Here is a 26,706-nt window from a genome sequence, read left to right on the forward strand (position 1 = left end):
AATAATAAAAAAATTCCATGAATATTAAATTTTTATCAACATCGATGCATATAAGCAGTTAATAAATGTAAAAATTTTAAACAATAAATTATTTGTACAAAATAAAAAAAATATATATGATGAGAAATGTAAAAAAAATAATAAATAGTTATAAAAGGAAAGAAAAACAACATTAATATTAATTCATTTTTACATTGCATTCAATTAATTTTATTTTTTTGAACGAAAAAAAAATTTTTTATATATGATGAGATAAAATGTCCTGACACACAACAAACATGCGCTTTTTCACCACTTTTAAACACGCCAAAAATTATAAAAATTAAATATCCATCAAACGTGTTCCGCATTGCATCAAAAATTATGTTTTATATATAAACTTAAATGTACAAAAAAATAATTTCAACTTTTATTTTTTTCTATAAAAAAAATATAATAATAAAATGTTACATAAATTCTTGTACATAATATAACAATAACGGTCATTATTATAAATTCAAGTGCATTATTATCATTTAAAAGTCCATTTAAAGTAACATATTGGCAATTATTATGATTGTAACGTATATAAAGTTAACAATTTTCCGTTCCAATTTTTTTTCTACGTCCATAAAATTAAATGACAATTAATTTTCCAATATTTTGTGATTTTTTTTTTATTTTCTGTACAATAATTACGCATATTATTATGAAAATATGACAGAATTGTTGTTGTAAATATAAAAAAATACAAGTAGGTTAATTAAAAGTATTTTAAAATTACCTTTATATTATATTAAGAAATTTTTATTCGTAAATAAATTTAATGTTAAACATAAAATAAAATTATAATAAATTTAATAATATATAAAAACGATGAAATTTTACATATTTTTGTTGTTCTTTATAAGAACTCTACAAAAAAAATATTTAAAAACAACAAAAAATGAATGTTTATCTTATTATTATAAAACATTTAAAATAATAATAATAATGATAAGTATAAAAAAATTTATGTGATTCAAAATTTTATTATTATTATATTATATAAAGATAAAAATAAATTATTTAAAAATTATTATTATATTGTAAGTGATAGTAATAAATAAGTTTATAATGTTAATAAAAAAACAAGTGTAAATAAATGTCATGTTATAAAAAAAATTAAGCCGGTGAAAAATGATGATGGCGATGAAAAAAAAAATATTAAAAAATTTAAATAAAATTATAAAAAAGTAAAAAAAAAATCTAATCCAATTTGGTAAATTTATTGAAGTATGAAAAGTGAGTCTTTATGATTATTATAAAATAAATAAATATAAAATTATTATAAAAAATAAATTAAAAAAAAATATTGATGAAAACCTATCTTTTAATATTTTTTTTTTGTATTCAGCGAAAGGCTTCCTTTTGTATCCATTTATATTTGCCCTCGGCTATAATAAACAAATAAAGTTTCGTTTAAAAATTTAAATTTACAAACAAAATATTTATGAAAAAAAATATCATATTGAATAACATTAAAATAAAATAATAACATTTTGTGTTCAACATTTTTCAATTTATTTACTCGCTTGCATTCGCGCGCCGTCAATAGCAATGAATAGTTTTTGCATTTTTCAATCTACAATGGATCACATGCAAAACAATGCTGAATATTCATATATATATATTGCGAGCAAAAATAATATATATTAAATACATCGAACACTAGAATCCAATTGAATTTTCCATTCCATAACAAATCATAAATTGTTGATGCGTAAATATGTTGAGCGAATGTGTTTGCATATGTTGTATAAATTTGAAACAACAGGTGCTTGTGTTTACATCGCATGAGATGAAAATAACGACGAGAAACAAGTAAAGTGAGTTATCGAGAAATTCAATAATGTATTGTTATATGAATAATAATTTCTTGATGGTGCTGTGTGTGTTTGTTATAAAAATGTCAAATCTTGTTTGTTTCTCTCTCTCTCTCTCTCTCGGCGTTATGACTTAAAAGTGTTATTTTGCACATGATGTGAACTGCTGTTTTTGTTGTTGTCGTAGCTACCTTATTGTTCAAACAAATCAAATAAACAAGGATAAAAAAAAATGTATAATAACACAGCATCCGGGTGAGGCTTTTATATCGGCTTGGTATAGGTTTAAAAATAGCAAAACAGGAAAGTCTTTTATTTGTTTGAACTTTTTGTTTTATATTGTTCAAATGCAAATATGAGTTTCACCTGAAAAAAAGTTTTTTTTTTATTTCATTCATGCAGTTGTGCATTAAAATATATTTTCATTATTATTACTATTCTACGGTTTATAATGCTGCTGCGACATCATTACTGCCGGAAAATAAAAGTTGTTACCGCGTTTCGTAGTAATGTCGAAAAAGTTGTAAGTCTGGAAGTCGTCACGAATATTTTGCGGGATTTGCTTAAAAGTTTGCTGAATAAATTTGAAATTTGCTGAATAAGTTGCTGAATATAAAATAATGTGTAACTAAAGAAATTTTTGAATTTGCTGAATACTGAAACAATTTGTTAACAACTATGAGTTTGGACATGTTCCAATAAGTTAAAAAATTATTTGCTGAATACAATGAAAATTTGCTGAATACAAGTGAAATTTGCTGAAAAAAATTTTTTTGCTGAATACGTTTTGTTCAAAAAAATGAGAATTCTTAAAAGTCTCTGAAACAAAAAAAAAATGAAAAAATTAAGCGAACGGAAAATTTTTAAATTTGCTAAATAAGTTGCTGAATTTAAAATTATGTATAACTATGGAAAATTTTGAATTTATTGATATACTGAAACAATTTGTTAACAACCATAAGTTTGGCAATGTTCCAATAAATTTATAAAAATTTTTTGCTGAATACAATCGAAATTTGCTGAATTATTCGCTGAGTTAATTTTTTTTTTGAACTGCTGAACGCTGAATTCATTGAAAACCCTTCAATTTTTAAATTCAATAAAATCTAAAGAATAAAAAAATGAAATTTGCTGAATACTGAACCAACCAACTGCTAAAAAAAACTTGCTGAACATTTTAAGAAAAATATCAAAATACGGCTAAAAATTTGTATCAAAGCGACGACTTTTTCGACTTTATGTTTCTTATTTACAAATTTTACACAAAAAAAAAAACTTTCTAGACCCATTCTTTTGAATTATGAAATAATAATTTTTTGTCCTCTTTTGATATTCCTATACCTTCCTCCAGTCTTTTCGCGCCAAGCACAATATCATGAAGGGAGTAAAAAAGGAAAAAATGTATGTAATTTAATTTGCCAGCATCGCTGCACATGAACAATTTAATTTTTACCATGCATTTTCAAGTATAAACTTTTCACATATAAACATATATTTTTTTTCGTATTTCCTCCTTTATCTTCATATTCCGAAACAGCTACCATATTATGCGGATGTTGTACGTGCAATTGCAGCTGCTGTTGCTGCATTTCTTATTTTATTACTCTGGTCGCGTGGCAACCGAAATTTGTATTTGTTGAATATAAGCTGACTTGAGATTAATTTTTTTTTATATTTTTTGATCCATAAATTCTTTAAAAAAATAAAAATAAATAAATTCTATGAATCAAATGAATGAAATTTTAATAATAAAATAATTTTTTAAAAATTTAATTAATTATTTAAAAAAAAAATAAATTTATTTAAATTTATAAAATTTTTTTAATATATATTTTTTTTAATTAATTGATTTATAAAAAAATAAATTTATTTTAGTTTATAAAATTTATTTTTTTAAAATTAAATCATTTGTTAAAAAAATATAAAAAATTATTAATATTTTTTTTTAATAAATGATTTAATAAAAAAAATAAATTTTATGAATTTAAATAAATTTTTTTTTTTTTTAAATAATTAATTAAACTTAAAAATATTATTTTAAATAAAAAAAAAATCAGAATTTACTCACTATAATTTTACTTTAATTGCAGTGCAAATTAAAAATGTGACAGAAAACAATTATATTTAATTGATGGCTGAATTCCTCTTTTTTCATCCTTATCCATTTATCCTCATCATAACATGCCCCGAGTATTTATTCATGTTTTATTTGTGACACAATTTTTATATTTGCTCGCTTTTGACAAAAAAAAACAGACGGAATTTATAATTAGTGTTCCGTTTGAAACAGAAATTAAGTTACTTATCTTTATACGAGGAAAAAAATGAAAATTTTCCTGGACATGTCGCATGCACTGACATTAGATAATAAATAAACAGTGTCGTTGACTCCTCTCGGCATCGCTTAATTACTCTTTTTGTCGTTCACAACTCGTGTAAATTTTCCTCATAAATAGCGAATATTATGGCGATTATTTATTTCCACGAATAATGGGCCAGACAACATTGAAATTTGAGAAAAATATTGAGCTTTTTTCGTATTTATTGTCAATTCAATTTATTTTAATTTTCCTTTTTTATGATTTCATTAAATTTTTGAATCATGTTTTCCAATAACGAGCAGATTTTTCTAGGTATTCGATTCAAATAAAATTGCGAAGGCCAGACGCATTTGGGTGAATGATAAAAAAATATGGCAACTAAAATAAAATAAAAATCGCAATAATATAATAAAAATAGGACGATAAAAATCGATCGATTTTGTCATTCATCTTTCTTTAAATATTTATCAGTGTGTTTATTTAGGATTGACAAATAAATTGTTATTATTGAGGGTGAATTTTCGGACGGGTTAAATTTAATATATAATTAAATGAGAAGGAAAAAAATTAAATAAAATCAGCAGTAACTATTCAAAAGCTCATTTTTTATAAAATTTAAAAAATTTCAAAAAATACGTTAAAAATTATTTTTATATGTAATTAATTAAATTAATAATTTATTAAATAATTAAAATAAATAAAATTAATTAAAAATAAATAATATTTAATAAAATCACAAAATTATTAAAAAAAAATTAAAATAATTAATTAATTTAAAAAAAATTAATTTAATAAAAAATTTTTTATAAATTAAATTATTAATTTTGTGAAAAAATATTTAATAAAAAAATCAATTATTCGTTCAGAAATATTTAAAACCGATTAAAATAATTTTATTACTTTTTTTTAAATTACTCGAAATCCACACATATTTTAATACATTTTTTGATAAAAGCAATAAAGTTTAATCTGGTCCAAACAATTCCACTGTAATTCAAACCGTTAAATTTAATTTTGTTTTTCCACAAATTCCCTCGGCTAAACCACTAACTAATAAAAACACAACAATCAAAACAATTTCAATCTTCCAAATTACCCAGGAAATCAAGAGAAAACGCTATTGTCTTCATTGTTTACCGAAACACTGCGAACTATTCTTCACTCTTTTAAAGTTACCAAAAGTTTCCTCGGATCAATTTCCTTTGTGTAACAACTCGCAAGGAAAAAAAAGTAAAGTAAAGTATATAAAAGCAAAATCTTTTGTTCGTTTGTGTACGACTTTGCCATTGGTGACCTAAAAATCCCAATTGTCTGATGGATTTTAAATGAAAAAATTGATCTTTGTTCATTTCGTTTCTTTTTAAATCTGGAAACGAAAAAAAAAGACGGAAGCATTACTTTACTTTGTCTCCAACATTCGTTCACCTACTCGATGTTTTGTTAAAAAGAATCAAAAATCTCTTTGTTATAAAGAAAACTTTTGCTTCTTCTTTCTCGATATATGTTCAATATTTAAAGTATGGTCTGGTCAAATGTCTCAATAACAACAACCAAGACATCGATGACAATAACGACAAAAAAATTCAAGCTAAATATTTGATAATTTTTTCTTTGTTGTTGGAGATATTTTCTATAGACTTTTTTTTTAATAATAAAGTTATGACAACGAGAAAAAAGGGTTTGGAATCTTTGAATTAGCTGAAGATGTCATAACGACCCGAACAAAAAAAAATGCTTGTCTATCAGAAAAAAAGGATCTCCAAAGTTAATTAAGACATCATCCATTCAAGAAATTCAATAACACAAATTCCACGGAGAAAGACGAGAGTAAAAGGGTAATTGCACGATTTTTTGTGTGCAAACAACAGTCGATTGTCATCTCGCCTACAAAGTAAATAGAAAAGTGTAAAGACATCATCTCGCAAACTCAACTCTTTTCCATGAAATGAGAAACTATCAGTAGTGCCATTATCATTTTCGTTTGTTATTTCCTGCTTGACTCTCGTAGCAACTTGTAGTCATAATACAATATTAAACTGCACTTTAAAAAAGTATCACGTAAAATATTTTATTACCCCGTTCGTACAGTCAGCGAGCATTTCTCGTGTCGCATTACAACTCTGTCTGTGTGAGTTTTTTGTACGGAGGAACATTGTTGTTGAGTAAAACTTTTAAATATATCTCCCACTCATTCAGTGTTTGTCTATGAGGAAAATGTTTTATTTGTCCTTTACTTTTATACTTCCTCACTACTTTTTTGCTTCGTCTCTTGTTTTGAAGCGTTTCAAGGAATTTATTGAAAAAACAACTAAGAAGTCTGATTGGCAGTCTGTAGTTTTAAGTTTTCATTCTTTCATAAATTTGTAACGAATCGATTCGATAGAATCTTCAGGGTTAATATTTTTTCCTCTTTATTTATTAAAAAATTGTCGCGAATGGCATAAATGGTCTAGAGACACAACGAGAACAAATACATAAAATTTTTTGGGACGACATTAAATAGTTTTCCTTCAAATAGTTGGAGACTATCGGGACCGCGCCTAATTTCCTGGTTCCTAGTATGTCACGTATGGGGATGTTTTTGTCGATTCCTATTTCTTGTAGTTCGGATGCCAGGTCGCCTATCAGCAGGTGACAGTCCCACAGAACATGGTCAATCGTTTCGTAGCTCCTTCCACAGTCGCATTTTGGCGAGTTTACGATCGTGATGCGGTTTAGGTGAACTTCAGGGTCTAATCACCAAATCAGATAATATTTAATGATAAACCTTCAACATTTTATATAAACTCAGTCCCACGCTTTTTAACCTGTGGATATAATAGCTCCTTCCATATCAACTTTATTTTGAGTTCGGACTTTTCTAAAAAAGCTTTTGCTCAAAGCAAATCTGTAATTCTGATTAGTTAGGAATCTGAGGTTTAGCGCCTTATATTGCGTTCTTCAGTTTAGTCTTCTTAACTAAACTTTGTTAATCCAGGGAAAAACTGATTATAATATATTTCGTCGTTTGACTTCTAATCCGGCTCAAAGATAATGTTTTGAAGGCTCTTCATCATTGAAGCAAATTCTGAAGATGTCATTCGACCTTAGGTTTATTCAGATTAGATTAGGTTAGGTTTGAGGATGCATCATCGCGGTTCGAAGATCTATTATGATCGCTATGACAAAATGCCCAAATACCTCAGTTACTCAGCCGAATTTCATTCAAAAACTTATAAATTTTTCTAAGGCGATGTCCTTCAAGTTCAAGTGGATCCAAGAAGTAGTTCATCAAGGTTTCTTTCCTTTTGCCACAGAGTTCTACAAAATCACATACCAAGTGCTCTGCTGTTTCTTCCATTCAGATTAGAATTCTGTTCTAATCTGAAGAATACTCATTGACAGTAATTCAATAGTTCTGCTTACTAATTTCTTTTAATCTCTTCAGTCATAATAAAAATTGGCTTAACTTTTATTGTTACTTAGAACATCAGTAAATAATGTTGCATCAAATCATCCTGTCAAATTCTTTTTGATCTACTCTGGATGTAAAACTGAAAAATTAAAAATATTTTTACTTACTTGAATTTGAAATCCGCTTAAGTGATCCCTGTAACAAGACCTTGAATAATATTTTTTTTTCATTTGTCGTCGTTGCTGGTTGTTTGTTGTGTCATTGAGTCAATATCAATAATGCATTTCTAACCATTTTATTTAACAGCATCAGCGGCAAATACGAAAGATATCCAAAAGTTTATTGTCACATTTTGTATAAATTTTCTTTTTCGTCGTATGCGGCACGTAGAAGAGCGATAGCAAAAAAAAAGCAACAAAAGAACAGAATGTTTCAAATTAAGTTTTATCCTCCGGTTTATCCGTAACACTATAATAATAATCGTTCTGTCAGCACTACCGACAAATGTTTTTTACTTTTCAATTTTCTTCTGCTCCTCTCCGTGTTGGTGTCACGCAGTTCAAAAACAATTTGATTCTCCTTCTGTTTTTTTTTGTGTGTGTTCTTTGGGGAATTTCAGCAGGTTTCTTTTATTCTTTTCGTGACCAGTTTTAAATGCTTATGCGACAAAGGGCGGAGCGGTAGCAGCAGCGGCAATAATGTTTCCAAATTAAAAATGTATAAAACTCATTCACTTGGGACATTCTTCGATGAACAGAACAAAAAAAAAAGTTTAACCGAGTTAAAAACAGATTGTAACACATAAAAACTACTGATAAAGTGAGGTTGAAAAGTCTTTAACAAAGGAAGAAAAGGTAAAGTATTTTAAATTTTTTTACGTATTTTATAAGACATAATTGCCATAACAACAAAATGTAAAAATTGAAGTTTTATAAGAGTTTGATGAAGAAATTAGGTTTACTTCTTTACAATCGGGGAAGGGATATGTTATAAGGTCGATTTAAGGAAACTTTTTTCTCCCAGTGAGAAATTTCGGCCTTTTTTAGACCCTCTTTTAATAAATTTTTTTATAAAAACGAAAATTACAGTAAATTAAATATTTAATGGCTCAATAATCCGATTTTAACTCGCTAATTATTGTGAAAATTCTACTTTTTAGACCTAATTCTATTATTCATACGTTTATTACAATTAAATATATTTTTGCATCAGAAAGATAGAACTTTTTGGCTGCAAATCATTAAATTTACTCAAAATTTTATTTTTCTAAAAAAAATTTCTCAAAAAACCAACAAAAAGTTGAAAAACTGTTAAGAAAACTCTTAAGGGCTTGTATTTTAGACCCTGAGGGTCTAAACAAAAGGCCAAAATTTCCCACTGGGTTCAAAAAAAAACTTAGAAATTAAAAACTGGTCAGATTTATTCCTCAGGAGTTAAATTGATTCCTTGATCGATTAAAAAAAAATTGGAAAATTATTTAGAAAAATTTTAAAGGCCTTATTACTATTAGACTCTAAGGGTCTACAAAAACTTTAATCAATAAGAAACAAAATGTTTTAAAAAAATTAATGAATTCTTAAAAATTTATTTTATACTCACCATTTTATAATTCTCGGATCCGCTTTTAATTTCCTGTAACGACGCCTTTTTAATTTTTTTCTCACCACACCACATTTAACTCATCAAATTAATCGCAACAAACGATACATTTAATATCAAATATATGTTTACCTGCAGAAATTTCAACCTTTTTTCTCTGCGTAGGACTTCCTTCCACTTTCACATACATTTTTTCACATAATTGCTTTGTTTTATTAAAACACGAGGGACGTCTCCTTGCACATACACTTTTTTTTTGCAAGAATAAATATTGCCTTGCAAAAACACACGAAATACGGTGATATGGTGTTAGTACACGCCTGTAACGACAAAAAAAACAAAGAACCAAAAAAAAATTCAGAGAGAAAATTTATTTGTTCATACATATTAAAACAGGACAATTTTCTTTCCTTTTTATCTTTTTTTCCTCGTTGGCTCCTTTTAAATAAACCTAAGGTTTTTTTTTGCATGTTTGTTCATCATTCTGGACAGTAATAACCGATGCGATGATAGTTAAGTAGCTTTATGGTGATTGTCCACTTATTATATGGACCTACAAACTTTTATTTTTTTTTGTATTTTACTTTTTTTTTCGTCCGTAATTCTCCAACGATAGTTTTCTTTCAGTATTTCAAGTGCTTTGATCCCAGTATCTCTCGGCCCGACAATAAAATAAATAAAACTGTCGGTGTTGCTAAGGAAAAAAAACGTAGGAGGAAGCAAAAAAAAATTATGTGATAAACCAGGAAGGTGTACGATACTTGGTCATTGCCGTGATGATGATAGAATTAAATGAAATGATGTCGACTACAATCGTACAGAAGCAACTGTTTTGCTCATTAAAATTTATTGTCTTATATACCAAATCCTTGCAGAAATCGTCCTGAGGAGAAAGAGAAGGAAAAAGACGAAGAAAACGAATGAAGGGCAAAATTGTAAGCACTCTCTTATATTTATTTTATTTTCACTTTTTTTTCTTCTTCTTTACCTTCATTTTGTTCTTCTTGCTGTTTTTCAGGAATTTGAACGAGTTACACGTGCTTCGTAACCAAGGATGGTCATTCAAGGATGAACGTCACAATTCGCAACGTAGGTGTTTCTTTTAATCAACAAAAAATTCTATGAAACAAGATAAAGACAAAAAAAATTTCGATAAAATTTTGTCACTGGTCTCTCACGTAACAACCCTTTTTGTACAAATATTCCTGTTACTTTTATATATAGGATACAAAGTGGAAGTAAATCGACTGCAATCATCATATAGATTGAATTTTTTTTCTCCCTGCTGTACAATCTTTATGGATTAGTTCAACTGCTGGCATAAGTAATGGAAAATTATGCACCCAATTTGTTAAACTATGTAACTAACTTTGGGAGTAGCAACGAGGGATTATCCGAAAGTAGTTGAAAAATTACTTATTTAGCAATGCAAACTGCATGCTCTTTGGTTTTTCGTGGAAAAATGTGTAATTATGATGATCAGCTGTGGAAATTTAGTTGCAAGACCATGACAACAAAATTATTTGTTGGAATTTTGCACCAATTTTCAAATAATATCGTATGTTTTTATTTGTGTCAATTACATTAAGTGCATCACTGAGCTCGCCAGGTTGTTTTGGAAAACATCAACCTACGGGAAAAACATTCGTAAGAACGTTGTTTATGTGTTGTTGATGTGCAATATCCCAAAGAGATGGTATTAACGAGTGAGCGGCTGTTTGACAATAATAAACAGTTATTATTAAATGTAGGGTGACACAAATTTACTCAGGGAAAGTATTATTGAATATATTTTTGAAAAAAAAAAAACTTTTAATTTAACTCATAATTTTTCTTTATTTTTTTAGGAACTCTAAGACATTCAAATTTGAAGATTTATGAGTCAAAGTGGAAGAACAAAGTCGAAAAGTTGATTCTTACTTAAAAGTGAAAAGATATGAAAAAATGTGAATCTCCTAACTTAAAGTATCAGCAGGGGGGAGGAACTTAGAAGAAAAAATTGAAGCAGGTTTTCGGTACACGAAATTATTTTTTAGATTCTCTGCTAATTGAAATGTTAAGTCGATGAAAATTGGCATGTCTTACTAAAATTATCTCAGGAATTCGAAAAAAAATTTTTTTTAAGATTGGACCCTGAAATGTATTGCATAACATTAACAGAATTTTTGAATACCTGAGACCTTAATTGCCAACCTCAAATGAATGCCTTATGTGCAAAAAAATGAACGCACAACACTCTCACAAAAATTTTAAGCCCTCAATGAGCTCTCTAGCCTTTCTGAAAAATTTATTTTTAACGAAAATGTCTTGAAAGAAAGTTTTATGGGAAAAATACATTCCTACCGGTCGAATATGATAAAAACTATTTTTTTCCAAAAATGTAGAATAAAAGTTGTTTCTATTTACTAAAGCTACAATTTGAACATTTAATTGGGAGCCTGGCTCAGAAAACTGATTTTCGTGTACCTAAAACCGGCTTAAAATTTTTCTTCTAAGTTCCTCCCCCCTGGTATCAGTCAAATAACATACTTAAAACAGACCATGCCAACCATTAACAAATTAAACCGATTAACTTTATAATTCTCCCATATACTCTCTCGTAGTTCCTGTCTTCAATCTTAACAGATCGATAAACCTGTACTTTAATTGCCTACTACTGAATGTCTTGACAAAAAAGACAAATATCTCATGCCTCATGGAATCGCCATAATTTCTGTATTTCCTAAATTACTGGAGAAACTTATTTGTGACAAATTGACTCCAATGGTGCTGCCTATCTTACGCTCATCGCAACATGGCTTCCTCAAAAAGAAATCGACTACAATGAACTTGGCTGAATTCTGCACACACTTAAATGATGCATTTGCAAAGCAAAAACAAATTGACGCCATCTACACGGATTTTTCGAAGGCCTTTGACAAAGTTAGTCACAACTTACTTAATACATATCCCTCATCTGATATCTCGACTACAGAAAATGAATTACATTTCAAGCCTGGACTTGTGAAAGTCGTTTTAACAAGACCAGCTAAGCAACAGTTGGAAACTTAGAGAATGGCAAGTGGATCAAAAATTAAAGACCAGTTAGTTTAAATGAAACAAACCTTAATAATATTACTGAAAAAGCTCAATAACGGCTGGAAATCCCAAGCATAATTTCATTTTCATAAAAAAGAAAAAAATATTTGACACTTTAGTACTGATACCAAATACCAAGAAAAACAATTATCTTTACCTTTAATGAATTTTGAAAAGAGGCTAAAATATTATAGAGGGCAAAAAATTTAACGACCAACAAATACAAGACAATTTTTCCCAGTTTTTCGCCTCCGATTTATAATAAATTATCTGCAAAAAAACATTTGGGCAGAAATGCAACAAATTGTATAAAATTGAATTACCACTTTTAAAATTTTGATCCGATAAATTTTTCGAAAACTGGTCACCCTAACACCTGTAAATGTAAAGTACAAAAAAAAAGAATATTGCACATCCCAGCAACATCCTGATTGTGTTGTGTTTGATTTACGTGCTTCCCACTTAATGACAACACCGTTCGTGAGAAACTGCTAATGTCACTATAACAGTGTTCATAAATAACAGTAAACTCTAAAGATGATTTATATTTTCCACAAAGATTAAAAGTGCTCCTAAAAAGCTTCAAAAGTAAGGAAAGTCAACAACATTAGGACGGCATGACGATAATCTCGTGTGATTTGCAGCTGTTGATTGTTGACGTAAGTGGCAGTAACTCAAGTTTTTTTTAATGCCTTTTGAAATGGCAAAAACAATTTTTTTGAGGAAAAATACTCCTCATCATCCGAATATGTATTCGTATAATTACAAAAAGCTCAAATTCCATTAACTCTATTATTTGATGAATCCATTCAATTTCGATGCGAATAGTTTACCTTTGATGGTATTCCATCAGGAATGCATATTAATTACATCAACGGGTCAAACATTAAGTACATACATTTACAATTTACTACATTCACCTCGACATCCGAAAATATTTCACTAATTAAAAATTTTTCTAGCACGTTGAAGCGAATTTCTTTTCAAAATCTTTTCAATGGGAGATCATACAAATACCGAAAATACTTGCATATTTCATCTGATTGCATTTCAATATACTTTTTGTGAGTTGCAAAAGTAAAAGAGGAGGAATTTTCTTTCACGTTTATCTTCCTTTATTTCGTTATATTTAACGTCAAAATTTTCCCTTTTTTATTTAGTTTCGAGGCACGAACGTTCAATATGGCAAAAAATTGTCGTCTCCAAAAGTTGTATGTTGACGATAAGACAAAGTGCGACAAAGCAACGGTAGTAGGGGAGTGCCAAAGTGAGTGTCTAGACGAGAAAATTTGAAATATTTATCCGCCAATTTTTTTCGCTGTCGATTAGATATTGGTCGGATGTTTGGTTTATCAGTTTCTTACACTAAACGTTGTAGTTTAATACTTTGTTGTTTCGTCATATTTTTTTGAAACCGGATTCCAGCTAGGATGGCAACATCATGTCTTTAGTCACGTAGTACAAAAAATGTCAAAAATGTGCAGCACATCGTTTATATATTTTAAAATTCAAGTCAATTTCCATTTAAATCTCTTAAATTCCTTAAGGCGTCTAGTGACTACGCCCATATTCTGCGTGATGGTAAACATATTTTGGTGCAAGCCGAAAAATCAACAAATATCGTCTTTACTGTTGGTTGCTATTATTGTTGATCAATCCCTGTTACAGTGAATCCCTCTTCTGAAATTCTGATATAACGCTTCGATAGGAGCAATTCACTTCCATTGACAATGATGAACATATTTAACTGGTGAAATTGACAACAAAATGTTTAAATGAAAATTCGAGAGAAATGTAACAAAATTAACAGTTGAAAAGAACAAAACAGAAGCCAAAAAAAAGGAAATTGTTTTGGGTTCTTGGAATTTTGAAGAGAATAGAACTGAAAATAAACAAATAAATGAAAAATATGACATGCGATGTTTCATTTTATGACTCGATGTTTCTTTGTCGTCTCGTCTCTCCAATCTAGATGTATGTTTAGTATGAGTCCATCATATATGTTTGTTTTCAAAATATTTTTGTGTGTTTGAGTAATTTCCCAAGTGGAGTTTCATTTGTGCGACGGATTTAGAGACATTTTATTAAACGAAACAGCAATAAAATTTTAAAAATGAAGTGAGTTTTCATCTTTTTTTGAACAATTTTGATATTATTTATTTTAAAGAATAAATAAAGATTTAAATTTTGAAGAATAAAATAAAAGGAAAATATTAAAAATTATTAAAAAAATATTAAAAATTATTAGCCGCTCCAAATTTATTTCGAACTTTTTGTCCCAAAAACTTTTTTTCAAAAAAAAATTAAAAAAAAAATTTTGAAATACCTACATTTTCATACAAAATGACAAAACTTTAACAGTTTTTTGTCATTAATCAATATTTCAGTTGATTTTATGGTATCTACATTAAGATTTAATATCTTAAATTCCATATAAGAGTATTTTAAGTTAAAAATTTAAGCAAAAAATTTTCGTAAAAAAAACTGTCAAAAAATTTTGAAAAATTATTTAAAAAAAAAAATTAAAGAAGATTTCATGTTAAAATACGATTTATAATACAAAAATTCTTAAAAATTAATTTTTTTTCAAAATCTTGGGAAATTCCTTGAAATTCCTTGGCCAATTTTGATGAAATTTTAAATTTTTTTTTATTTTGTTTTATTGGATTTTCGACTTTCAAAATGGGGCAGGGGATAAAAAAAAACAAAAAAATTTTGGAGCGACTTAATATGAGCTTTAAAATTATTTTTTTCTTTTAATATTTTTTTAATGTAAAAAAATAAAAGCAAAAGAAGAGAATTTAAACAAAATTTGAATTAATTTTAAAACAAAAATTATTTTTTTCTAATTTTAATTTTATTGAATAAAAATATTGTTTTTGTTCAGTACTTAACTGAATTTTATTGTCAGATTATGAATTAAAAATTTTAAATTTAAATTAAAAATAGAATTGTTTTTGGTTTTTATTTAGTTTTCATTTTTTTATTTACCGTAATGTAGATAATTCTTATTGAAAAAAATCCGTTACAAATTCAAAAAATGCTAATAATTAATGGAACATCATTGTTGAAGTTAATAGAACAATATTTTCCATTAATTTTTTGTTTTCTTTTTGGCAATTTTTTAGACAAATTTAAATTTATTTTTCATTAAATCAAAAAATAAATTAATAAAAATTCATCAAAATAATTTATTCTCAAAAATTTTGTTAAAAATATTGAAAAATTGCGAAATTTCGTTAAAAATTCAAAATTTTTACGTAAAAATGTTAATAGAACGCATTATTTTTTTTCCATAAGAATTATCTATATTACGGTATTTTTAAAAGATAAAATTTTAAGAAATAATTTAACATTTCTTTATAAAATAAAAAAGATAAAAAAATATCAAACATTTATCATTTTATTGAATTTCTTCAATATTCTTGAAAATGCGTCAAAACAGCAGAAATATAAGCTTTTGCTTCACTAGCAGTGGAATCAACAACAACAACTAGATACAACGACGATGATGTTGATGATAATAATAATAAACAACTGTAAATAATAGTAAAGAGTTGCGTGTTTGTCTACCATATATTTTATTGCAGTAGGTCTTCCCGTTGGAAACTTCCCTGTGCAAAATTTAATGATAGTAATTTTATTACATTAATTCTCCTCGTCGTCGTCGTCGTCCTCGTTTTTGCTGTTTTTGTTAATTTTACGTTGCATCGAACAATTTTAACAGTCAAAATAATATTTTATGGCATTTCGAACTATTTTTTTCTCTTCAATAACTTCGAAAATTTTCGTTTTTTTATGAATTCGAGATCCTTATTTGTCAATTTTTCGATAACGAGAGATGCGTCTACTGCCCAAAAAAATATGAGATGATGTTGAAGCTGTATAAATAATATGACCTGTCCAGTTTTATTATCCTTCACGTATACACACGTGCCAGACAAAACGGACGCTTACGATAAAAATGGGAACATTACACCATGAACGATATTTATTTTCAAGCAAACAACTATTTATCTATTAAATAGAACCATAGGTAGGTATACAGGAGTATTTCTGGGAGAATTCCCCTGACTATAATATGATACGTTAGTAGACGTTTAATGTTACGGCAAAATACGTACAAATTTAATACCTTGCAGTTTATTAAGTAATATATGTATTTTCTGCACTGTTTTCGCCATCGTCATCGCAGTAAACGCTTTCGGTTTTCCCTGAAACGAGATTAAATGAATGTTTTTTGTGTCGACGATTATTCTTTCCCGACCAATTGTGAAAGTTTATGGAACGATTTCTATATAGGTTTTGGCGGTTGGGAAGAATTTACGCATTTAAAGGGTTTTTTATTGATTGGAGTAATTTTTAAAATAATGTTTTCTTTTTTTTATTTCTTCTAAATTTATTTAAATTAATTGTAAAAAAAATTAAAAGCTTCACGAAAGACTCGGTTTAATTTATTTTCTTTTAGATTTTAAAGAAAATTTTTTATAAATGTTTTAAAATAAATGTTTGATTTTTAAATAAATATTTAAACTAAAAATTTAAATTAAATTTGGAGAAATTTTTTTTTAAATATTAAATTCTCGATTAAATTTAATTAAAATTTTTAAAAATATTCCTAAAATTTTAAAAGAGCTATTGATTTGCCATATATTTTTAAAATAATTATTTTAAAGCTTTTTTTAAAATTATTATTTTGGATTTATTTAACCTTAATTTTATTTTAAATCACCAAAAATAAATAAATAAAATAAAACTTTTCCAGTTCTGAATTTTCATTTAAATTTCATAAATAATAAAAATTTAATTTAATTTTTTTTATAAAAATTTTACTTTTATTTTCTTTATTTCTTTATTTATTTATTTTTTTTAGAAGATAAATTAAAATAATAATAACATTAATTTTTGAACATTTTTTTAACATTCATAAACTTAACAAAAATTTAATTTTCCATAAAATTTTCAATTTTTCGTTAAATGTTTTATCAAAAAATAGGTCTTATTGTCTTTTATTACTATTATTATCATCTCCATGGAACTCTTTCTCTTCATATAGAAAATTGTCAATTAACACAAAAATCTCCTTATTGTCTCTCGTTCAAACAAAAGATGTGCAAACACACAAAGCAAGTCATAAAATTCAATTATCCAAGTCTTTTATTCAATTGTGTTTCATAAAATTGGAAAATTCTTCTGTCACTAAGAACGGAAGCAATAAACACCTTCCATTCAACACATGTTTGCTATGACATAATTTCACACTTTTAGAGAACCTTTTATGAGAAACATTTTAGAGAAATTGCAATTTGCATGAGTTCATTCACTTGCGGGACTGCAACAATAAAATATTGAATAAGTTTCCATCTAATTTGCTTACTTTGTACACAAAACAACTCACACGACTTCATGTCAAATATTTGTGTTAGACATTGCGAGAAAAGTTGGCGAAAATCGCTGATACTTTAATCAAACAGATTTGTTTTGTGCAAAGTAAACACAAAGTAGAAAGCTTACCAGGTCTGACTTAAAGTAAAGCATAATGTTATTTTTTAGCACGATAGAATACGGAACGGAATATGTTTAAAGAGAAAATATTATATTATTACCATCATCATCATCGTCGTCCTCGTCGAAGTCGTATAGGCACCGAAATTTAGAGCGAATTGTTTAACATCATCTACATGTGCAATTACACACGTGAACGAGTGAGAGGCAACGAGCATTATCCAATATATACAAATGTTATTGTAAGCCATAATAAAGCTATATATTCTAATCCTATTTTTACTGCCATAGTAACTTTATTCCGCTGCTACACACACACAATCGTACAATTGTTTTTTTGTGAGTTGTGAAAATTTCGTGTTTCGCCGTTAATGTATTTAAAGTCGCTCTTTGATGACCTTATAATTAATTAAAAAGTTTAAAAACAATTTATTTCAACCACGTGACCAATCATCACATCAACATCATGGAACTTATTTATTGATAATTATTTTTGCACTTTTTCTTTGAAAAGCAGTAGAAATTAAGCAAATTTTACCGCATTTCAAAGAAAATGAATTGCTGGTTAATTAAACCACGTGGTTAAAAAATCAAAGAAACCACGTGGTTTTAGAAATTAAAATACGAAGCGATTTCAAAGGCTTCTATTATGCTCCTGATTGTATAATAGACATTTTCTATATAATTTACGTAATTTTCAATGTCAATTTTTATTAATTTGAATTCAATCTTCAAACTTTGGTCACGTGGTTAGAAAGATTTGAAATACAAAAAATAAGCTTTTACTTAACAATAAGTAAAAAATACTTGAATTTCGACTAATTTTTTAAGTCAATTAGGTTAGGGCTCTTACTTTGATTTAAGTCAAAATTTCTAATGACCTAAAAGATTAAACAGAAAAGAAAGTAAGAAAATATAAAAATAGTAGCAAGTTACAAAAAATCCTTGACAAGCCTTAACAATTTAGAATTGACAATGCCTTTTCAGTTAAAAAAAATGTTGACTTAATCTTAAATCTAAGATAAAGTTGATTGAATCAATTGACTTGAGCAACATTTTGTGATTTATAGAATTTAATAAATGAAATTGAAATCAACTCAAATTCCAATCTAAGTTATTTCATTCAATTTTTCGTTCTTTAAAATCCATTAATTGGTTTTCTTTCAATTTAGAAGGACGAGGAGTCGAATGAAATAACTTTGATTTGAATCTGAGATGGCTTTGGTCATTGGTTGAATGAACCGCAAAATTGAATTCTTCAAGAAAAAAAAAATTTCTTCATACTTTTTGGTTTTTCGAATCATTTAAAATTAAAATTTTTTTTAGATCAAAAGATCCTTAATCTCCTTTTAATTTTTTTTCATATTTCGAAACGCCAAATTTCCACACAACGTCAAAAAAAAGTAGAAGCCAATGTACAAAACCCAAATGCACCAAATATCCAACCAATGAATACATAAAACGGGATTAGGTAGGTCATGACTCGTCTCGAACCGGATAGTATTTACCACTTGATAGCTCAAAGTACTTTGATCAGACTTTTGAAATGGCCGCATTAAATGTTTCTAAAAATCATTTCAAAGTACTGAGAGTTAAAAACTGGTCCGCACTAACAATCAAACATACATGGCTCGGTCTAAATTTACATGTTTCGGCTTTATGTTTTTAAACATATTTGTAATAAAATGTTTGGTTTTTCATTCGTGGTGTTGATGCGACGCACGGCTCAGCATGCAGTATGTGTTCGAGGGTGCAATATCCGTTGTTGTTTACTTTCTGTATTATGTTGATGATGTTTGTTCCATAAATAAATAAATTTAAATACCAAACATATATCCTCACACACATTTATATTTTATGATAGATACAACAAACATTTTGGCAATATATGAAAATTTTTCTACACGATACTGCTGATTTCATTATTAAATTATCTCTGTGCATTATGTTTATTTTGGACGAAATCAACATCATAATTGTATGCAGAGGAGACCATTTTCGCATGTCCTGACCATCTCCAGTTCCATCATGCGAGTAATAAAAAATATGTTAGGAATTCAAAATAATTTATCACTCTGACGATGATGATGATGATGATGATGACCGAATGCCACCGGTGAAGTGAACGAATTCCCCGTAGATAGCTGCGAAAATTTTGAGTATTACTTAATTAATGTGATGAAATGAAAATTTTCATTCGTTCGGTGGTTTGGTTTGATTATTATATTTTATGGTCGCACAACGACGATGATGATGGAAGTGTGTTATTATTATTATAATAAAGATAAAATAATTAAACAAAGCACCCGTCTGAGCTACCTTGATAAATCTACAAAATAAATTTTTGCACATTATTATGACGACGCAGGTGATGATGTGCGGCATGCAAATCGTGCTCGATCTAAATTTTTCATTCGCCGCATATTGTTTCAAGTTCACGCTGCAGTAGGTAATATGGCAGTAAAACTCCTTTCGGAATTAAATTAAATTTTGTATAAAATGGAGTGCACAAAGTTTTTAGACAAATATTAATTTTTGAAATCTGCATGAAGAGCAAAAATTCATGAATATGAGAGTTTTTACAACACAAATATCACTCGGAAAAAAACTCAGATTTTTACATGAATTAGAGGAGAAAAGTTTTTGCAGTTCATGAACGCACACTTTTTGATTCATTTTAATATTCAAAAGAAAATATTATGACAAAATGAGTCATATTACACTTTTAACTGTAAATATTTTCATTAGCATTTTACGAGGATGAACTTTTACCATGTGAAGAACTCTTCAAAAAATCATGAAAAGAGCGCGTTTTTAACAAACTGAATCAAAACGAATGTAACAAAATGAATCATCTGCTTTTAGAAAAAACTCGGTTGATTTGACCGTCGATTCTAAATACTGAAAATAGTTCGTTATTCCGATGATTCTTCATTTTTGAAGCAAATTCTGCATGTATCTATTTATTTCTTTCATCTAATAAAGACTACAGTAACAAGTGTCATATAATTATTTGTAGGTATCTGACGGAGATCACTTTCTTCAGCTTTTCACTAAATGCATTTCGTGGAAGCTGTAAGTCGGAGGCAACGCAAAGCTCATTAAATAGACGCGTACATCGATGGATTGTGCTGTTTTTCGAGTAAGTTGTGTGTTGCATTTTCGATTGAAATGCTCTAGCGTGGCGCAGCTGATATTCGCTTGACGAAGGGATGAATTGCCTTTTTAATGCTGGGGAATCAATTTTGCCGTTCATCACGTCATGCACAAACGTGCAGCAAACAATTTCTTGTCTGTCGCGTATTGTGATCATTTTCAACAAGTTTAGTCGATGTTGGTAGCGTGGCTTGCATATCCTTGCCAACCCAGATTTCGTATGCAAAAGATCAAAAATTGCTTTTGAATAGATTTGACACGGGTTACGTCAGTTTTTCATCCATACTATACAACCATAGTCCAGGATTGAACGAACAAAAGACAGATATAATGTTAATTCTTTTTAGGTGTTTCAGTACTTTAGCATGACCTGTTAAAAATGATGCAATTACACTAATTTGTTAGATACTCATTGAGAATAGTTCGTGAGTTCTGCTTACTTGTCTTCTAGATATGAGGAGTACTATTGTACTTTATACTGTGAAATCGTAAGTTTCATCAGCAAACGCCGAGAAATGGGTCTTAACTTTTAACCTGTCATCCTAAGAAGGCGATCTCAAAATTCATTCAGCCTTCACAGAATATCTCACATCACTTGATATCAGCATTTCATCGAAAATAAATGGCATGAGATTTTTTGATGGTTTTGTATTAGTTAGGTCTAAAGTAGTCCAAAAAACCTGAATTCAAAATTCTAGAACGAACCTTTGAGGTTTAAGAATTTTTTCTAGTACATTGAGTGTATATCCAAGTACCTCGTTGACATACCCGATCATACTAAAAATGCATGGAAACACTTTGGTTCGTTCTAGAATTCGATACGCTAACCACTGAAGTAAGCTGATTCCCTTATTGAAGTTTCTTTGTTAGTTTTGTTACTCATTTTATATATATAATAAGAAGCTGGGTTTTTCTAACCATCAATGAACCCGAACTGGTAATGAAACAGGTTTGTATCTTTTGAATGACGTAATTGAGAAAGAGATCAAGAGTAATGTTTGCCTTCTATAATAATTTTTAATCTCTTAAAAATAAATTTAAAAAGTTAAATTAAAAGTTCGAGAAAACTTACCTCTAACAGACAGACTCCCAAAAATCACATAAAATCCATAATTTCCTTCCAGTAAACCGAAACTTAAACTTATTGAAACTTTTCATTTAAATATTTGAAAAGCTCTGTATGCATTCGAAAGCATTTCAAATTACCAAATGCAATATTGTTCTACTTGTATGCAAAAGTCATGTGCATGTAAAAGAGACATTAAAATGATATAAAGTAGATTCGAAATGAGCAGACAGTTGTTAAGCTGGGAGTGTATTTAGACAAGTCATTGCTAAAAATGAGCACAAACTTTGTCTTCTTTACACATTCTACTGACAAATACTTACTTAGGGGAAAACTATGACATGGAGACATTGAATTGCAATCTATTTAGAGTAATTTGTTAACTAAGAAATTTCAAAAGGAGCTTCGCAGACAGACTGTAATGATGTCTCAACATCTTTCTCTGCAATCACTTTTAGTGCAACGAGCAATCATACTAATTGCAAGACATCTGAACTAGATGAGATAGAATTGTGCAACTTTTCCAATTTAAAGTGAATGATATTGGTATTTGGTGCATTTCATTCTAAGAAATTTCATTCATTATAAAATTGAGTAAATTTTCGTAAATTCAAACAAAAATTGAAGAATAATTTCGAAAACTTTCGAATTTTTTTCTTATGATTTTTCATAGATCAGCTTTCTCATCAGAAAAACAAAGGAAGTTTAAATTTTCCCAATTTTATGAGTTATTAGCCATTCAAAAATATGAAAAATTAGGCTAAAAGAGTTCGACAGAATAAAATTTCTGGATCGAATATCCTTTAAGTCAAAAGATAATTTAATAATTTTGCTTAAGAATAAGTCTAAATTCAATTCAAAAAGCTAATCAACTTTTTCTTTTGAGTCAGAGTTTTACTAAGAGTTTATCCTTAAGTTTTCCGCAAATACAAAAAAACTTATTTTTTTCAAAAAATCAAATTTTTCAAAAAAGTTTCAAAAATGAAAATTAATTAATGATTTTTTTATTTGACTTAAAACTGTAACTCACGAAAAACTAAACTAGCTTAATTAGCTTTCAGAACATGTCAATAGTTTTGTACCAAACAGATCTTTGACAAGAACAAAATAGCTCATCAACATGAACATTACTCAAATTAGAGTCATAGTTGCTTTTCTAACCGGACATGCTGGATTGAATCAAAAAAGCACTAAAAATCACAAAAATGGCATAAAATTTAACAAAAAAGATGATTTTATATACATTTGCACCCCCTTCGTGGTCCGCTGGTAGCCCTCTGGATCCGCCCTTGGATTGAATAAACTTATGAGTAAAATGGGTTTTAGGAATTCTTCTCAGCAGAAGAAACAGCAGAGCACATTTTATGCGATTGTCCTTATTTAAAACACAAAAAAATTGCTTTTAGGAAGCACGAATGGTATTATGGAGCCTGAAGAATTAAGAGACTTTTCAGACTTTGAAAGATATCTTTTCTTTCTTAAAGAGAATCAGCACGGCTAAAGAAAAATATGGAACAGGTTAGAAATCAAGAAAACCCACAAAAAGCCCTTTTTGTATGCTTAGGTGGGTCACAACGTAATCTAACGACGTTTAACCCAAAAATCAACTCAATTTCGACTTATTCTGAAGCAAAAATTTTCAGCCTTCTTTTGACCTAATTTATTTTCGTCTCTGCAAAACTTGAATTATAGTCCAAAAACTACTTGTAACGAACTTGATTCTCCGATCTTTTAGAATAAAATACATCATTTGCGGTTTTCACTCAAATCCTTATAACTTTTACTCCATATCAGCAGAAAACATAAATCTATATAATTTTGTTTGTTTCACGAACCGAATTGATTGTTTCCGTAAATCATCTTTGACTGAATGAGCAAATACAAAGAAAGGCGCCCAAAACAAACAAATTTCAGCTCTTTTTAAATGTAGATTATATTATGCGGCATTCATTGCCTAATGTATGGCTTTAATATCGACAAAGTTAAAAGTATTTTTTTTTCTATTCAATGACACACATTTGAATTTTCTCTCAAGGAAGTCACTTAACGCACCTTAACTCTAATTTCAGTCAGTTGTCATTTAAGTAAACTCCGGATACATAATAAAAGGCGGCGCTTCCGGATTTATGCATTTACGAGCCTTTTTACAGAGCGCCATTGTTCCAATGCGATTGCACCAACAATTGTAACAAGCAACTTTGAAGACGTCCAATGGAGTACAAGCCTTCTCAATGGTATTTTTGCCGTCATGATCTTCAACAAGGGGATCTTTACTCGAGTCCGGCGGAACGGGATTCGCTAAAAGTTTTGTTCATGAAAAAAAAGTTGTTGACATTGAGAAAAAATCAATCTTACGTCTCGCATCACATATTGAAGTCATCACGACTAAGATGAGCAAAATTATTGCACTACTTTTGGGAGACATTTCGTTGAATTTGTTGCTATTTTTCGTTGTCAGTCTTGGTCCATAATTTTCTGCGTGGAATTTTGTTGTTTCTGGGCAGCTACCGCGTACGCCACATCTTTCGCGCGACCGATTCACAACAAGACTAAACTTTTATTTATTTATTTATGACAACAAACGACAATTCTACGATAACTTGGAATAAATTGAAACATGTACGACCGTCTCGACAGACAATATACTAATAACTAGAACAAAAAATATACGATATACGCTTGAAATTCAACAGCAACAGCAGCAGTGGCAGCAGAAACAACAAAGCAAAAGTAGTAACGATATACGTGTCATTCGAGTATAAACACACAGTGAAACAACTTTTTTTTTCGTTCGCTGGCGTTCAGTTGTGTACGAATCGCAAATGAATAATAACAATATGTAAGTGAGACGACACAGCATATGTGCCTCTCTTCGCAATATTTTTATTATTTCAGACTGGACCTATCTATACTGCCTGCCAATATATGTTGTCGAACAAGATGTTAAAAAACTCTTTTTTTCTGTCTTTCAGATACAACAACTCCTTGGCAAACTCGAACGTACGATTCATTTCAAAATATTTACACATGTGTGTAAAAATTCGACTGTCCAGCAACCGAGTCTCGCACAGATGTTCATCAGCTGAGACGAAACGAATTTCATGGTCAGCCTCTGTGAACTTTTCTGTCGTATTTGTATATGTCGCACGATGCCACATGAATGAATTGAACTGAATTAAATAATGTGCGAAATACGAAACGAAGAAAAAAAATCATAAATATTTACTAATACAAATGCGTAGCGCGAAACGACGTTTGTTCATGAATGATCTGAAACTACTGGAGCATAACGTGAGATGATAGAGCAAAACACTAAACGATGCGGACCGTAAGTATAAGTGACGTAGAGAGTAGAGTAGTTGGTTTTACGGAGAAATATAACTAAGGTCGTTGCTAGCTTGGCGCAGTTCGTGTTAATAACCACTTTGTATCTCTTTAACTTATGTGAATGGACGAGTATAAGCGGCTTTAAAGAGGATATTGTGTACGAGAAATACCGCGGAAATAAACTGACGTAGTGGTTAAAAGTGGCGAATGTGAAGTTGTTGGTTTGAATTAAGAGTTTCAATGAAAAGATTATGGAATTTTGCAGCATGAAAAATGTTTTTATTTATCATAATAAGCCTTTCTGAGTTCAAAAGGTACTTTAAAAAAATATTTTTTTCAGGAACTCTTATAAGTGACCTATTTTTAAAAAAATCTAGACGAGGGCGATTCATAATTGTACAATTGAAGAAAAAGTGCATCCCTAAGATCAAAACAAGACATATCGTACAACGAACAAGGATCAGTACGGTACAAAGGTGTCAAAATATTCAATGAAATGTCAAGACTATACGAAACTAACTGTGATAATATAATGAATTCAAGAAAAATGTCCTGAAATACGTGAATATGTGATAAACTTGATGCCTGATCAAATCATCGACAGATGGGCCTATTAAATTTCTGATTTTTCACCCAATTTCAGCATTTCATCGAAAAATAAATAATATGAGATTTTTTGATGGTTTTGTATTATTTAAGCCTAAAGTAGTCCAAAAAACCTAAATTTAGAATTCTAGAACGAACCTTAGTGTTTCTATGCATTTTTAGTAAGGTATATTCAATTCATATGCCTCTTTGACATACCCGATCTCACTAAAAATGCATAGAGATACTAATAATTGGTTTTAGTTCTGTAGCTCAAATTTAAGTTTTTGAAAATATTTTTACTATTTTGACGAACTTTCAATTAGATTTGAAAACTCCAGGAATTTGCTCCATTACAATAATTATTTTAGCAGAGTCGAGTGTGCTTCAGCAGTTGCTCCAAATTTTGAAAATCTAAAAATCAATAGAAAGTAAAAAAAAAAATATTTTTACAAAAAAAAAAAATTTCATTAAAATTTAGTGTGACGGTTACATTTCGAGAACTTCTGCCTTAATTAGTTGTTTAGTATTATTTTCTGATAATCCAAATGACTGTACGCATACGAAATGCCTCTAAGGACGTACTAGGTTCAATTGTTGATGGCTGCTTTAAGTTGTTGTAGGCGCTCAAAACTCCAGGGCTCTTATCCACTATAATTTTTTCTGACTTTCGTCCAAATTCTTAATTTCTTAGTGAGCTCATTTTATCGTCAATTTTTACATTGATTTTTCTCGTATTTAAAGCCCAATCTTACTCGGTTTTAGTGTTTTGAATTATTTGTCAAACTTCGTTTCACCTCTCGAACAGTAAGTATACTGTTCTGTCAATGC

At 28.8% G+C, this 26,706-nt stretch overlaps 2 protein-coding genes and 1 long non-coding RNA gene across 3 annotated transcripts in view; 1 reads left to right on the forward strand and 2 right to left on the reverse strand.

The window, feature by feature from the left end:
- Positions 1-26,706, reverse strand: part of LOC134827586 (zinc finger protein ZFMSA12A-like) — a 230,213-nt gene that overhangs the window by 81,987 nt on the left and 121,520 nt on the right. The window lies entirely within an intron of this gene.
- Positions 1-26,706, forward strand: part of LOC134827592 (uncharacterized) — a 145,266-nt gene that overhangs the window by 49,663 nt on the left and 68,897 nt on the right. The window lies entirely within an intron of this gene.
- On the reverse strand, positions 23,879-25,006 carry LOC134838505 (uncharacterized). Its single transcript, XR_010162356.1, has 2 exons — positions 24,319-25,006; positions 23,879-24,261 (listed from the first exon to the last, which is right to left on the reverse strand). It is a non-coding gene; the product is annotated as an uncharacterized LOC134838505 (long non-coding RNA).

This window comes from Culicoides brevitarsis, chromosome 1 (assembly GCF_036172545.1).
Source record: "Culicoides brevitarsis isolate CSIRO-B50_1 chromosome 1, AGI_CSIRO_Cbre_v1, whole genome shotgun sequence".
Taxonomy (NCBI): Eukaryota; Metazoa; Arthropoda; class Insecta; order Diptera; family Ceratopogonidae; genus Culicoides; species Culicoides brevitarsis.